The following is a 12,343-nucleotide window of genomic DNA, read 5'->3' on the forward strand; positions in this document are numbered from 1 at the left end:
GGCCTTCGAGTCTCTTTAGGATAGTATTGCATATTGGGCATGACAACTCGGGAGCCGGCACACTACTTGTCTGACTTCAGGTAGAACTTTTTATATAGCTCAAGGCGGCCAGTCCCCGGGCCGACTAGTCGGACCCGGTGCCAGACAAGAAATCAAATGTAATAATACATTCATGGATATGACACTCGTCATTCATAGATAAATAAAGGCAGTCCCCGAGTGCTCCTCGGGAAGCCTGTTGTTTCATACTTTATACAAAAGGGTAGCATGATACATACTGCTTTCAACTGTAAAATCTTTTCCGGAGGTTCGCGTTCCATGGTCACTCCGACTCCTTGCCAGAGTCATCTCTCTTGCGTGCTCTTGGTTTTTGCGCGTCGATCAAGTAGTAGGAGTCGTTGCCTAGTGCCTTGCTGATGACGAAGGGGCCTTCCCAAGGGGCCGAGAGCTTGTGCTGGCCGGCTGTTCGCTGGATCAGCCGAAGCACAAGGTCGCCCTCTTGGAAGGATCTTGGCTTGACCTTGCGGTTGTGGTAGCGGCGCAACCCTTGCTGGTAGATGGCGGACCGGCTGAGTGCTAACAGCCGGCCTTCTTCTAGTAGGTCGACGCCGTCTTCTCTTGCTTCCTTGGCCTCCGCCTCCGTGTACATGGTGACCCGAGGCGAGTCGAACTCGATGTCGATTGGGATGACAGCCTCAGCACCATATACAAGGAAGAACGGAGTGAAGCCGGTTGACTTGTTGGGGGTAGTGCGTAGACTCCAGAGGACAGCCGGCAGCTCATCGAGCCAGCAGCCAGTCGATCGCTCCAGTGGCACAACCAGTCGGGGCTTGATGCCGGAGAGGATGAGTCCATTTGCTCGCTCGACCTGGCCGTTTGACTGCGGGTGGGCAACGGACGCTAAGTCCAGTCGGATACCCTGTGTCGCGCAGAAACGTGCCAGTGCTCCTTTGGCAAAGTTCGTGTCGTTGTCGGTGATGATGCTGTGCGACACGCCGTACTGAGTAGTGATGTCAGTGATGAATGTCACGGCAGTCGGCCCGTTCAGCTTCTTGATTGGCTTCGCTTCGATCCACTTTGTGAACTTGTCCACGACGACAAGTAGATGTGTCAAGCCGCCGCGGGCTGTCTTGAAAGGGCCCACCATGTCCAGTCCCAAGACGGCAAAGGGCCAGGTGAGGGGAATGGTCTTGAGTGCAGAAGCTGGCAGGTGTTGCTTGGAACTGAAGACTTGGCATCCTCTGCAGCTTTTGACTATCTCTTTGGCATCTTCCAAAGCAGTCGGCCAAAAGAAGCCGTGGCGGAAAGCTTTGGCCACAAGTGATCTTGAGGCTGCGTGGTGGCCGCATTCGCCTTGATGGATATCCTTGAGGATTGCCACTCCTTTCTCTGGCTCAACACAATGCTGGAAGACTCCAGTGACGCTGCGCTTAACAAGCTCTCTGTTGATTATTGCATATGCTCCGGCTCGTTATTGCACTAGTCTTGCTGAGATCTCATCAGCCGGCAGCTCTCTGCTGACTAGGAATCTGAGGATGGGCTGGGCCCAAGATGGAGCTGTGACTTCTTCTTCTGTTAGTGTAGCCACCATGACTCGGGTGGGTGGGTCGGGTGGCGTGGAATTGGAGTCGGCCACCGCTTCTTGTGTTGCTGCAGTCCCCGGGCCGACTGCTGCAGTCCCCGGGCCGGGTTCTGAAGTCCCCGGGCCGGGTGCGACTACAGCAGTCGGCGGGCCAGTTGTCGAAGTCCCCGTGCCGCTTGCGGGGTTCCTCCAGTCGGATCCGGCTGCATCTGGCACAGGCGGTACGAAGATAGAGTCCGACTCTGGAGACGGCTTGATGGACGGCTTGAGGAGGCGCTGGAGGGAGACGCCGGTCGGTATAGCCTGTCGGGTGGAGCCGATCCGTGCCAGGGCATCTTCTTGGTCGTTGTCGGCCCTTGGCACGTGAAGGAACTCGCACCCTTCGAAGTACCCGCTGATCTGTTGGACGAGGAATCGATAGCTCACCATGTTCGCGTCCTTGGCGCCCCAGTCGCCAGACGACTGCTGGACCACCAAGTCTGAGTCGCCGTAACACAGGATCCGGCGTATGCCGAGCTCTTTGGCTAGCCGGAGCCCATGTACGAGCGCCTCGCACTCGGCCATGTTGTTGGAGGCGGCGAAGTGGATCTGCAGTGTGTATCTGAGTTTGTCGCCTTTGGGAGAGGTGAGGACGATGCCGGCTCTCAAGCCGGTGCGCATTTTGGACCCGTCGAAGTGCATCCGCCAATGGGTAGAGTCGGGAGCCGGCGGTAGGTACTGGGTCTCGGCCCAGTCGACGAGGAAGTCGGCCAATGCTTGGGACTTGATGGCGGTGCGGGGTTCGTAGAAATCGTGTATGGTGCCAATGCAATGGCCCATTTAGCCACCCGGCCGGATGCATCCCGGCTGCCTATGATCTCGGCAAGCGGGGCGGTGCACACGACCGTGATGGGATGCTCTTGGAAGTGGGGCTTCAGCTTCTTGGCGGCGAAGTACACCCCATAGCACATCTTCTGGTAGTGCGGGTAGTTTTGCTTTGAGCTAGATAGTACTTCACTTAGGTAATACACCGGCCTCTGGACTAGCTGGGCTCGGCCTTCTTCCGGGCGCTGGACCACAACAACTGTACTGACTACTCGGCTAGTCGCGGCAATGTAGAGGAGCATGGGCTCCTTCTCAGTCGGCGCTGCCAGGACAGGCGGAGTGGTCAGCATCTTCTTCAACTCATGGAAGGCTTGGTCGGCTTGGTCATTCCACTCGAAGTGAGTGGACTTCTTCATGAGTCGGTACAGGGTGAGAGCCTTCTCTCCTAGTCGGCTGATAAAGCGATTTAGGGAGGCCAGGCACCTGGTGAACTTCTGCACATCTCGCAATTTGGTGGGAATCTCCATCCTCTCGATGGCCTTGATCTTCACAGGGTTGCACTCGATGCCACGTTCGGAGACCAGGAAGCCTAGCAGCTGGCCGGCTGGTACTCCGAACACGCATTTCTCGGGGTTGAGCTTGATTTGGAATCGGCGCAAGTTGGCGAATGTTTCTTTGAGATCTTCCAGCAAGGTGCCGCGCTTCTCTGTCTTCACCACAATGTCGTCTACATAGACGTGGGCATTTCTGCCGAGTTGCTTGAGGAGGCATTTCTGCATGCAACGCTAAAAAGTGGCACCGGCATTCCTTAAGCCGAATGTCATAGTCAGGTAACAGAAATCTCCAAATGGTGTGATGAAGGCAGTCTTCAGGCGGTCTGCTGGGTCCAACTTGATTTGATGGTACCCTGAGTAGGCATCCAAAAAACTCAACAGCTCGCATCCGGCTGTGGAGTCTATCACTTGGTCAATCCGTGGCAAAGCAAACAGATCCTTGGGGCAGGCCTTGTTCAGGCTGGTGTAGTCTATACACATGCGCCACTTGTTGTTCTTCTTCAATACCAGAACTGGGTTGGCAAGCCACTCTGGAAAAAACACTTCCATAATAAAGCCGGCAGCAAGGAGCCGGGCTATCTCTTCTCCTACGATTCTTCGCTTCTCTTCTAACAGTCGGCGGAGGGGCTGCTTGACCGGCTTCGCGTCGGCTCGGACGTGCAATTTGTGCTCGGCGAAATCCTTCGGGACGCCCGGCATGTCCTTTGGGGACCATGCGAAGACATCTCGATTCTAACGGAGGAAGTCGACGAGCTCGCCTTCCTATTTACTGTCCAGGTTTGCCCCAATGACAGCAAACCTTTCTGGGTTCTCCGGGTCCAGGGGTATCTTTGGCCGGCTGGAAGGAGCCCTGTGCATCACAATCCTTGGGGTTGGGGGACAGGGCCGGCTGCTTGCCGGCCATGGCCACAACCCGCTCCAGCATCTTCTTCTCTTCTGCCACTACGAGGGACTCGGCCAGCCGGCTGCTGGCTATGGCGCACTCGATGGACTTCCTGTCGTCGCCGGCTACGGTGATGATCCCCTTCGAGCTCGGCATCTTCATCTTCAGGTAGGCGTAGTGGGGCACAGCCATGAACTTGGCCAGAGCAGGTCGGCCAAGCAAAGTATGATAGGGGCTCTCCAGATCCACTACTTCAAACCAGATCGCTTCTCGGCGAAAATGATCCTTGTCTCCAAAGAGAACATCCATCTTGATCTTGCCGATCGGGGAGCAAGACAAATCGGGGACGATGCCATGGAACACGGTCCGGCTTGGCGTAAGCTGCTTTGCCTTGATGTTCAGCTTCTCCATGGTATCGCGGTACAGTATATTGATACTGCTTCCGCCATCTATCAGGACACGGGAGAATCAGGCAGCTCGCCTCTCCGTCGCGAGGGTGACATCCAAGACCAGTGCATAGGAGCCAGGGGATGGCATCACCTCTGGGTGGTCGGCCTGGCTCCAGTTGATGGGCTTCTCGGACCAGTGCATGAACTCGGGGGCGCTAGAGGCGACCGCGTTGACCTCTTGATGCTGACGGCGCCGACAGCGCTTGTCTTCGGCTTGGCTTGTGAAGACGACGTAGGCGGCGTGCTCTTCAGGGAATTCATCTTGGATGGCTCCAACTGCCGGCCGAGCCGCCAGCTGCTGGGGGGCTGGAGGCGGCGGGTCGGGAGGCGGAGGCGGCACCAGCCCTTCGCCCTTGGAGATTCGCGTGAGCCCGTGGCATTTTCGGGTCGTGTGGTTGGACGGCTTCGCGCCGCTGTGGAACTTGCAGGGGGCGTCAAGAGTCTGCTCGTAAGAGAAAGCCGGCTGCCAAGCCGGCCTGCCACCCTTCTTCTTGGGAGCGGGCCGCTCTTCGGGCTGCTCATCTTCAACTGTGGCCACGTGCCGACTGGTGGAAGGCGGCATGGGGGCCTTGCGCTTGTGATCGTTTTGGTAAGGGCGCCGATTGGAGTCGCCAGCCGGCGTCTTTGGAGCCGGAGCAAGCACCTTCCTAGAGGCGTCCACTCGGAGCTCGGTCTTCATCGAGGAGTCGGCCATGGCGTACTTGTCCGCGATGATCAGCAGTTCGTCGAGGGTAGCCGGCTCGTCGCAGAGGAGTCGGTGCTTGAGGAGGGTGCCCTCTTGGCACCCGGCGGTGAAGTACTCGATGGCCTGAACCTCGTGCACCCCCTCGCAGGAGTTGCGGAGCTCGGCCCACCGCATGAGGTAGTCTCGGGTCAACTCGTTGGGCCCTTGGACGCATAGGGAGAGCTGGCGAGGCTTGGGGGGCCGCGTGTACGTGCTGGTGAAGTTGCGGACGAAGACTTCCGTGAAGTCCAGCCAGCTGTTGATGCTGTAGGGCTTGAGGCTGTTGAGCCAGGTGCGCGCCGTGCCTTGCAGCATGAGGGGGACGTACTTCACGGCTACGCGTCGGTTGCCGTTGGCTATGCTGACAGCAGTGGAGTAGTCGATGAGCCAATCTTCCGGCTTCACAGAGCCGTTGTACTTGGGCGTGTCTCTGGGGAGCGAGAACCCTTTGGGGAAGGGCTCGTCGCGGATGCGGGGGCCAAAGCATGGCGGGCCGACATCGTCTTCTTCTTCTAGCGCCAGGGATCGAGCAAGGCGGTCGATCCGGTGGCGGGCGTCGTTCTCGCCGACTCCTTCTCGGCGGTCTAGTCGGTCGCCAAGAGTCGGGTGCGTGACGGGCGGCGGGGTGAGACGTCTCTCCCTTCGAGGCGGGGGAGGAGGCGGATTTCCTCGGCGCTCCACCGCTCGAGGGCGGCCTTCCGCGTCGCGCTCGATGGTGATACGAGTCCGGCTGCGGCTAGCAGCCGGCTCCTTGTCTTTCCTCTGCCGGGCGCCGCTCGCAGTCGGCGAGCGGGACGTCGCGGCGTGCTCCCGGCACGGGGGATGACTATCGGCGAGGGCGCCGGCTTCGTGCCATTCTGCAGCCGCGTCGATCAGCTACTGGATCCGCCTTGTCATGTAGGGGAGCTCGTCGGCTCCCAGCCCATTTAGCTCCTCAGCGGCCGCCTGGGCGGCTCGCAGATTCTCGAGCGGGGTGGCGCAGACGGGGCGATCTGCCCCCAGCATGCTGGCGATAGCCGCGCCGCGCTTCTGGACGAAGCCGGCTCGGCTCGGCCCACTAGGCGGCGGCGTACCGGAGGCAGCGCGGTCGACTTCACGCTGGTGGGCCTCGGTGAGGCGTCTCATGGAGGCTATCTTCTGGCCTTCCGCGACAAGGGCGAGGCGGCGTGCCTCCAGGGTCTCGGCGTCGGCGTCGGCCGGGATGGGGACGGATAGGTCATGCATCGCCGCTTGCAGGGCGTCATGGGCGTTCTCGCCCGAGTTGGCGACGTGGCTGATGACCAACACTTCGGTGACAGCGCTGCTGCCACTGTTAGCTCGAGGGAGAGGATCGTCGAAGACCACCACGTCGGAGGGGTAGGCGTCGAGCGACGCCGTGTCGGAGTCGACGAGCAGGCTCGCTAGAGACGTGAAGCTGGTCGAGGAGGCTGACGAGGCGGCTGTCGGGGTAGTCCGTGCCCGCGTCGGACGCGGGCTCGTCGGAGATGCGAGTCTTGCCGAACAGATCGGCGAGGCAGCTCGCCGCGCAGGCGTCGTCGACGCCTTGCAGCGCGTCGAGGCAAACGCCATCGGGCGCAGCAGGCTGGCTGCGCTCGCGGGGGAGGAAGAGGGTTCCCGTCCAGAACAGGTCTCCGGACGACGGTGCACCTGGCCCCACGGTGGGCGCCAAATGTCGGGTGGTAGGTGTGACATATGCCAACGGGTGGCTTATCATGGTGGGTGCCAGTAAGACGTCGCCGGTGCCTGGAAACGGGATGAGGCGAAGACATGCACGCCGGCGAATCTTACCCAGGTTCGGGGCTCTCCGTGGAGATAGCACCCCTAGTCCTGCTCTGCGGGGTCTCCGCATGATCACTAGATCAGAAAGAGTAGCTACAAATGCTCCTAGAGCTGTTGGGTTCAAGGGAGAAGAAGAGCAAGGCTAGCTCTTGCTTCCCTCTCTCTATGGTGTGTGTGTAACTCCAAGAAGCCAACCCTTTGCATGGGTGCCCCGGGGGGTTTATATAGGCCTACCCTCGGGGGTACAATTGTAATCCGGCTGGGCGCGGGTCCCAGCCGTCAGTGTCTGTGCTCGCCGGCTTCTCCGCCGGCCATTAGGGCCCGCCGACTGGTGGGTCCCGCCGGCTGCCGGCCTCTTGGTCGACAGGCCGGCCCCACCGCCTAGGGGTCTTGTCGGCGGCTGCTTACTGTGCCCTCGTCCCTGATGACGAGGGCTTCGTCGAGGTAAGCGTGGCTACGATGTGCCGCCTCGAGGGCTCTCACTGTAGCCTTACCTCGTCTTGTCTCCTTAATGTGGCACATGCTTCGTGGGAGGGGGGTAGCCGGCTTCTGGGGGCCGGCTACGCCCTTGGCCGACTGGGGGAGGCCGGGCCGCCTTCGTGCCTCTCTCTGGCTAAAGGGGCCCGCCGCCCGTGGGCCATACTGGCATCTGTCGTGGATGATGTTGAGGCCAGCATGGCTACAGTGCCGAGCCGGACAGGAGATGGCCGACCCGTACGGCGTCCTGTGGCCATGCCTGCCTCGGGCTTCGGAGGTAGTGGGCCGCACTATGGCCACACCCCGTCTTGTCACCGTTATGTGGGTGCAGTTTTGGTGTGTGCGGTCCTGGCCGGCCTCTCGAGTCGGCGCTCTTCGTGGCCGGCTCTGGGGAGTCGGCGTTCTTCATGGCCGGCTTTGGGGAGTCGGCATCCTCTATGGCCAGCTTCCCGGAGTCGGCCATCCCGTCGTTATCTTGGGGGGAGGTTGCTGAGGCTGGGTCGCCTTCTGAGAGTCGGCTTCAGAGGTAGCCGACCGGGGAAGGCGGCCCAATGCTTGAATGCTTGAAGGTTCAAATGGCCTGATAATTTTTTAAGAGCCAGGGGCGGTCGGTTAGGCTACCCATGGCCATTTACTCTGACACCCTCTCTATGGAGGTAATACCCTACTTCCTGCTTGATTGATCTTGATGAATATGAGTATGACAAGAGTTGATCTACCACGAGATCGTAATCGCTAAAACCCTAGAAGTCTAGCCTGTTTGACTATATCTATCCTTCGGACTAAGCCCTCCGGTTTATATAGACACCGGAGGGGACTAGGGTTGTACAAAATCGGTTACAGACAAAGGAATATTCATATTTGGACGCGAAGCTTTCCTTCCACGCCAATGAGAGTCCCATCCAGACACGGGAGAGAGTCTTCGGTCTTGTATCTTCACAGCCCATTAGTCCGGCCCATGTCCAACAGGCCGGACACCCGAGGACCCCTTAGTCCAGGACTCCCTCAGTGGTTGCAGTGGCCTCTGGGAAAAAGGAGTTGGCGGGGGGTGGCCCCTCTGTCTATTCCCCGGTAGACATAGTTCTCCGGCAGACAAAGAGGGTGCCGGCAGGATATCCTGCCGGGGAAAACTCATTTATTCTATTAAAGAGGCACTTTGCCTCTGCATGGACATACACATGCACGAGTTCCCGACAAGATTCATCTTTTTCATTCATATGCAATTGCAAGTACAAGAATTACATAATACAAAGATGGACTCGAGAGATTACATTATTTGAATTAAAATTTGGCAATTGCCGGCTAGTTTAAGATTGAAAAAAGATAAGTGCCCCGTTACGCCTTTGCCCCTGTCCATCCCTCATGGGAAAGGATCGAGGGGGCCGGAGGTGGACACAGCTGGGATTCGGTGCCTCCCCAGGATCAGGACGGTGCTGCTCCCTAGCAAGGAGGAAGATACCGGAGGGCAGGCGTGGATGGTGACGCTGCCGGAGGACCAGACAGGAGGCACTGAGTCACCGACGAACACGACTCGTCGGAACGGTCGTCCCGTTCTTGATGCGTCGTGGGTTGCCGTTGCCGTCTGCATCACTACCACTCGAAGACCTCGGCGCGGCTACCACGCCAGACAACATGCTCCATAAACTCTTCCACAGAGAGCATGGTCGTCCCCAGGAGACCCGGCGTTTGAAGTTATTGCGCGTCTTGAAGACGTGTGAGAAAACAAGAAGCCTCCCTGATTGACGGGGCAACCACACCCCAGAGGGGCCAGGTTCTCCCCCATTTGCAGTGAATAACTCCTACAACTCCTCCCCGACGCTAGCCAAAGAAAAAGAACGAGGAACGGTCAGCTACCACGCGCTGTGTCTGCCTCAAGCCGCAGCATGGTGCGAACCGCGTCCCCTCTCACTAAGGTCAAGGCTACGGGCGACACGGCAACAAACGCGCCGCGACTGCTGATCCCGGCCTCAACGCCGCGTCGCCCGAACCTTCCTCTCAGATCCCACGACTGCTGATGACGAGAATGGCGATGAAGATGTCGCGCTACTGACGCTCTCAGGTTCGCGCAAGTGATCCCCTACCTGGCGCGCCAAAGATGTCATGGGAAACCACGGCCACCTATGGGGCCATGAGCCCCTTTTTGGTTCAGCGGGGGGATAGGCACGTTGCACAAAGAGCAGAGAAGCGTAGCATAGCGCGACAGAGGTGACACGGGCAGTTTTACCCAGGTTTGGGCCGTCGTGAGGTGTAAAACCCTACACCTGCTTTGGTGGATTGATAGTGGAAATATGGTGGTGGACGTAGTGCACTTGCCCGGCAAGGTTGCCTCAGGGCGAGAGTGGCTATGCTGTATGAGTGTCTGAGAGTCTGAGTTAGCCAACCCTTTCTACGGTCGCCATGGGCCTCCTTTTATAGATTAAGGGGTCACCACAGTGGCAAATCAGTCTTTATGCACTGATTAGATAGAAAATAGTGCTATCAAACCAAACTCTGCAGGCTGACAGAGTGCATTAAATGCGTCATCTAGTGTCACATCACAGCGTGCCCGGCAACCCTCGCCGGGCTGTTTTGCTAGCCTTGCGCCTGCGTGCTTGACACGTCTCAGGATGGGTGTCATATGGAGGTGTTTGTTGTAGGAAGTGGCTGCCATGTTGCAAGAAGCGGCCACTTAGTCACTTAGGGGCTTGACACCACACTGATCGATCACTTGGGTCGCTTGTGAGGTGGAGCGGTGGCGTGGTTTGCCTTCGCTAGTCCCGACAGGCCTACCGGGATGATCTGGAAGCTTGTTTCCGGGGCAAACCCAACCTTTCCAGGCTCGCCTTCCCGGCAAGGGAGGTTCTTCCTTCACGATATCTTGCTCCTCCGGCTCATCCTGGTCTTCCTGTCCTGCACTTGGATCCTTCAAGAGAATTGATCCATCATGCTTGGGTTGATCATGGTGTTGTAATCTTGTCTTCAGGCCTGTGCACAGTCCGGGCAACGGACCCAGGGTTTGTTGCACCGACACGCTGGTACCGTCCTATGTTATCCTGACATCTTGCTAGTGGTATTGTATTGTTGTGTTGCTACTAGTATTAATTTACTTGAAGAAACGCACTTGTAGTACATAGCAGAGTAGTACTTGGCTTGACGACACATCATACTAATTAACTGGATTCTGGATGCATGTGTGACCCAGCTCTACATGATCAATAGTGTCAGGGTGATCTTCCTGTAGCCGAGGCATCCATCGAGGCCATTCAAGGGCTCCGGCAATGTCTCCCTTACATGTGAGACGATCCTCCAGGAGCCCTTCCACTTCTGTTGTCTCTCCTGCAAGGTCACAATCAATTATGAGTACTTCAGAATCACTAATTAATCACTGCCTAATTGTCCTGTCGGAGGTAAAAAAATCTTTAGTATCACCCGATGCTAAATCAAGTACGTGTGTGTATGTGTGTCTATGGAGGTGGACCATGTGGTGGAGTGCTACTTCTTGAGCTTGCATTGGTTTTTCCTTGAAGAGGAAAGGGTGATGCGGCAAAATAGAGACAAGTATTTCCCTCGGTTTGAGAACCAAGGTATCAATCCAGTAGAAGGAACACACAAGTCACCAATGGCTGCACCTACACAAACAAACAAATACTTGCACCCAACACGATAAAGGGGTTGTCAATCCCTTCAGGGTTACCTGCAAGGATGAGATCTGATAGAGATAGGTACAAAATATAAATAAAAGTGCAAAATAAAGTAAAGGCAAATAAATCGCAGCAAGGTATTTTTGGTTTTTTGGTTTTTTAGATCTGAAAATAATATTATAAAAGACAGACCCGTGGGCCATAGTTTTCACTAGAGGCTTCTCTCTTGAATGAACGCATACAATGGGCAAACAAATTACTGTTGAGCAATTTATAGGAAAGCGCAAAGTTATGACGATATCTAATGCAATGGTCATGAATATAGGCATCACGTCCGTGACAAGTAGACAGACTCCTGCCTGGATCTACTAATATTACTCCACACATCAATCGATATCAAGCATGCATCAAGTGTATTAAGTTAACAAGAACAAAGTAACGCCTTAAGCAAGATGACATGATGTAGAGGGATAGATCCAATCAATATGAATAAACCCAACTGAAAGTGCTAGTTATCGACTAGAGGGGGTGAATAGGCGATTTTTATGAAAGTCTTCAAAACATGAGAGTTTCCAAGACAAACAATAAAGATGAACCTATTGATATGCAGCAGAAGGTAAACTACACTAAGCAAGCCATAGTCAAATATGCAATGAAGTGAAAGCACGAAGACAAATAGCAGCTAGGTAGTAAAGATCAGGATGGAAGATAGTATGAAGCCAAACTACGATAGTAGTCACACAGTGAAGTCAAACAGGTAGTGCAAGCAGGCAATGACTTCACGAAGACAAACTGTAAGTAAAGAGAGGGAGAGGATAGAACCAGTCACTTGTGAGGACACAGGATTTGTTGGACCAGTTCCAGTTGCTGTGACAACTGTACGTCTGGTTAGGGAGGCTGAGATTCAACTCAGAAGACCGCGTCTTCACCTTATTCCCCTTGAGCTAAGGACACCCAGTCCTCGCCCAATCACTCTGGTAAGTCTTCAAGGTAGACTTCCAAACCTTCACAGACTTCGTTCACCGGCGATCCACAATGACTCTTGGATGCTCAGAACGCGACGCCTAACCGGCTGGAGGATTCACAGTCCTCAAGTGTAACAAGTCTTCAGGTCACGCGGACAGAAAGACTTCAGTGATGCCTAACACTCTTTGGCTCTGGGTGTTTGGGCTTTGTCCTCGCAAGGATTTCTCTCTCTCAAAAGCTTCGGAGGTGGGTTGCTCTCAAACGACAAAAGCCGTGCACTAACTCTGAGCAGCCACCAATTTATGGTGTAGGGGGTGGGCTATTTATAGCCACTAGGCAACCCGACCTGATTTGTCCGAAATGACCCTGGGTCACTAAGGAACTGACACGTGTTCCAACGGTCAGATTTCAAACACACGCGGCAGCTTGACTTGGGCTACAAGTAAAGCTGACTCATCCAGCTCTGGATAAGATTTGCTCTCATTGTCTTCGCTCGAAGACATAG

This window comes from Triticum aestivum, chromosome 6D, assembly GCF_018294505.1.
Source record: "Triticum aestivum cultivar Chinese Spring chromosome 6D, IWGSC CS RefSeq v2.1, whole genome shotgun sequence".
NCBI lineage: Eukaryota > Viridiplantae > Streptophyta > Magnoliopsida > Poales > Poaceae > Triticum > Triticum aestivum.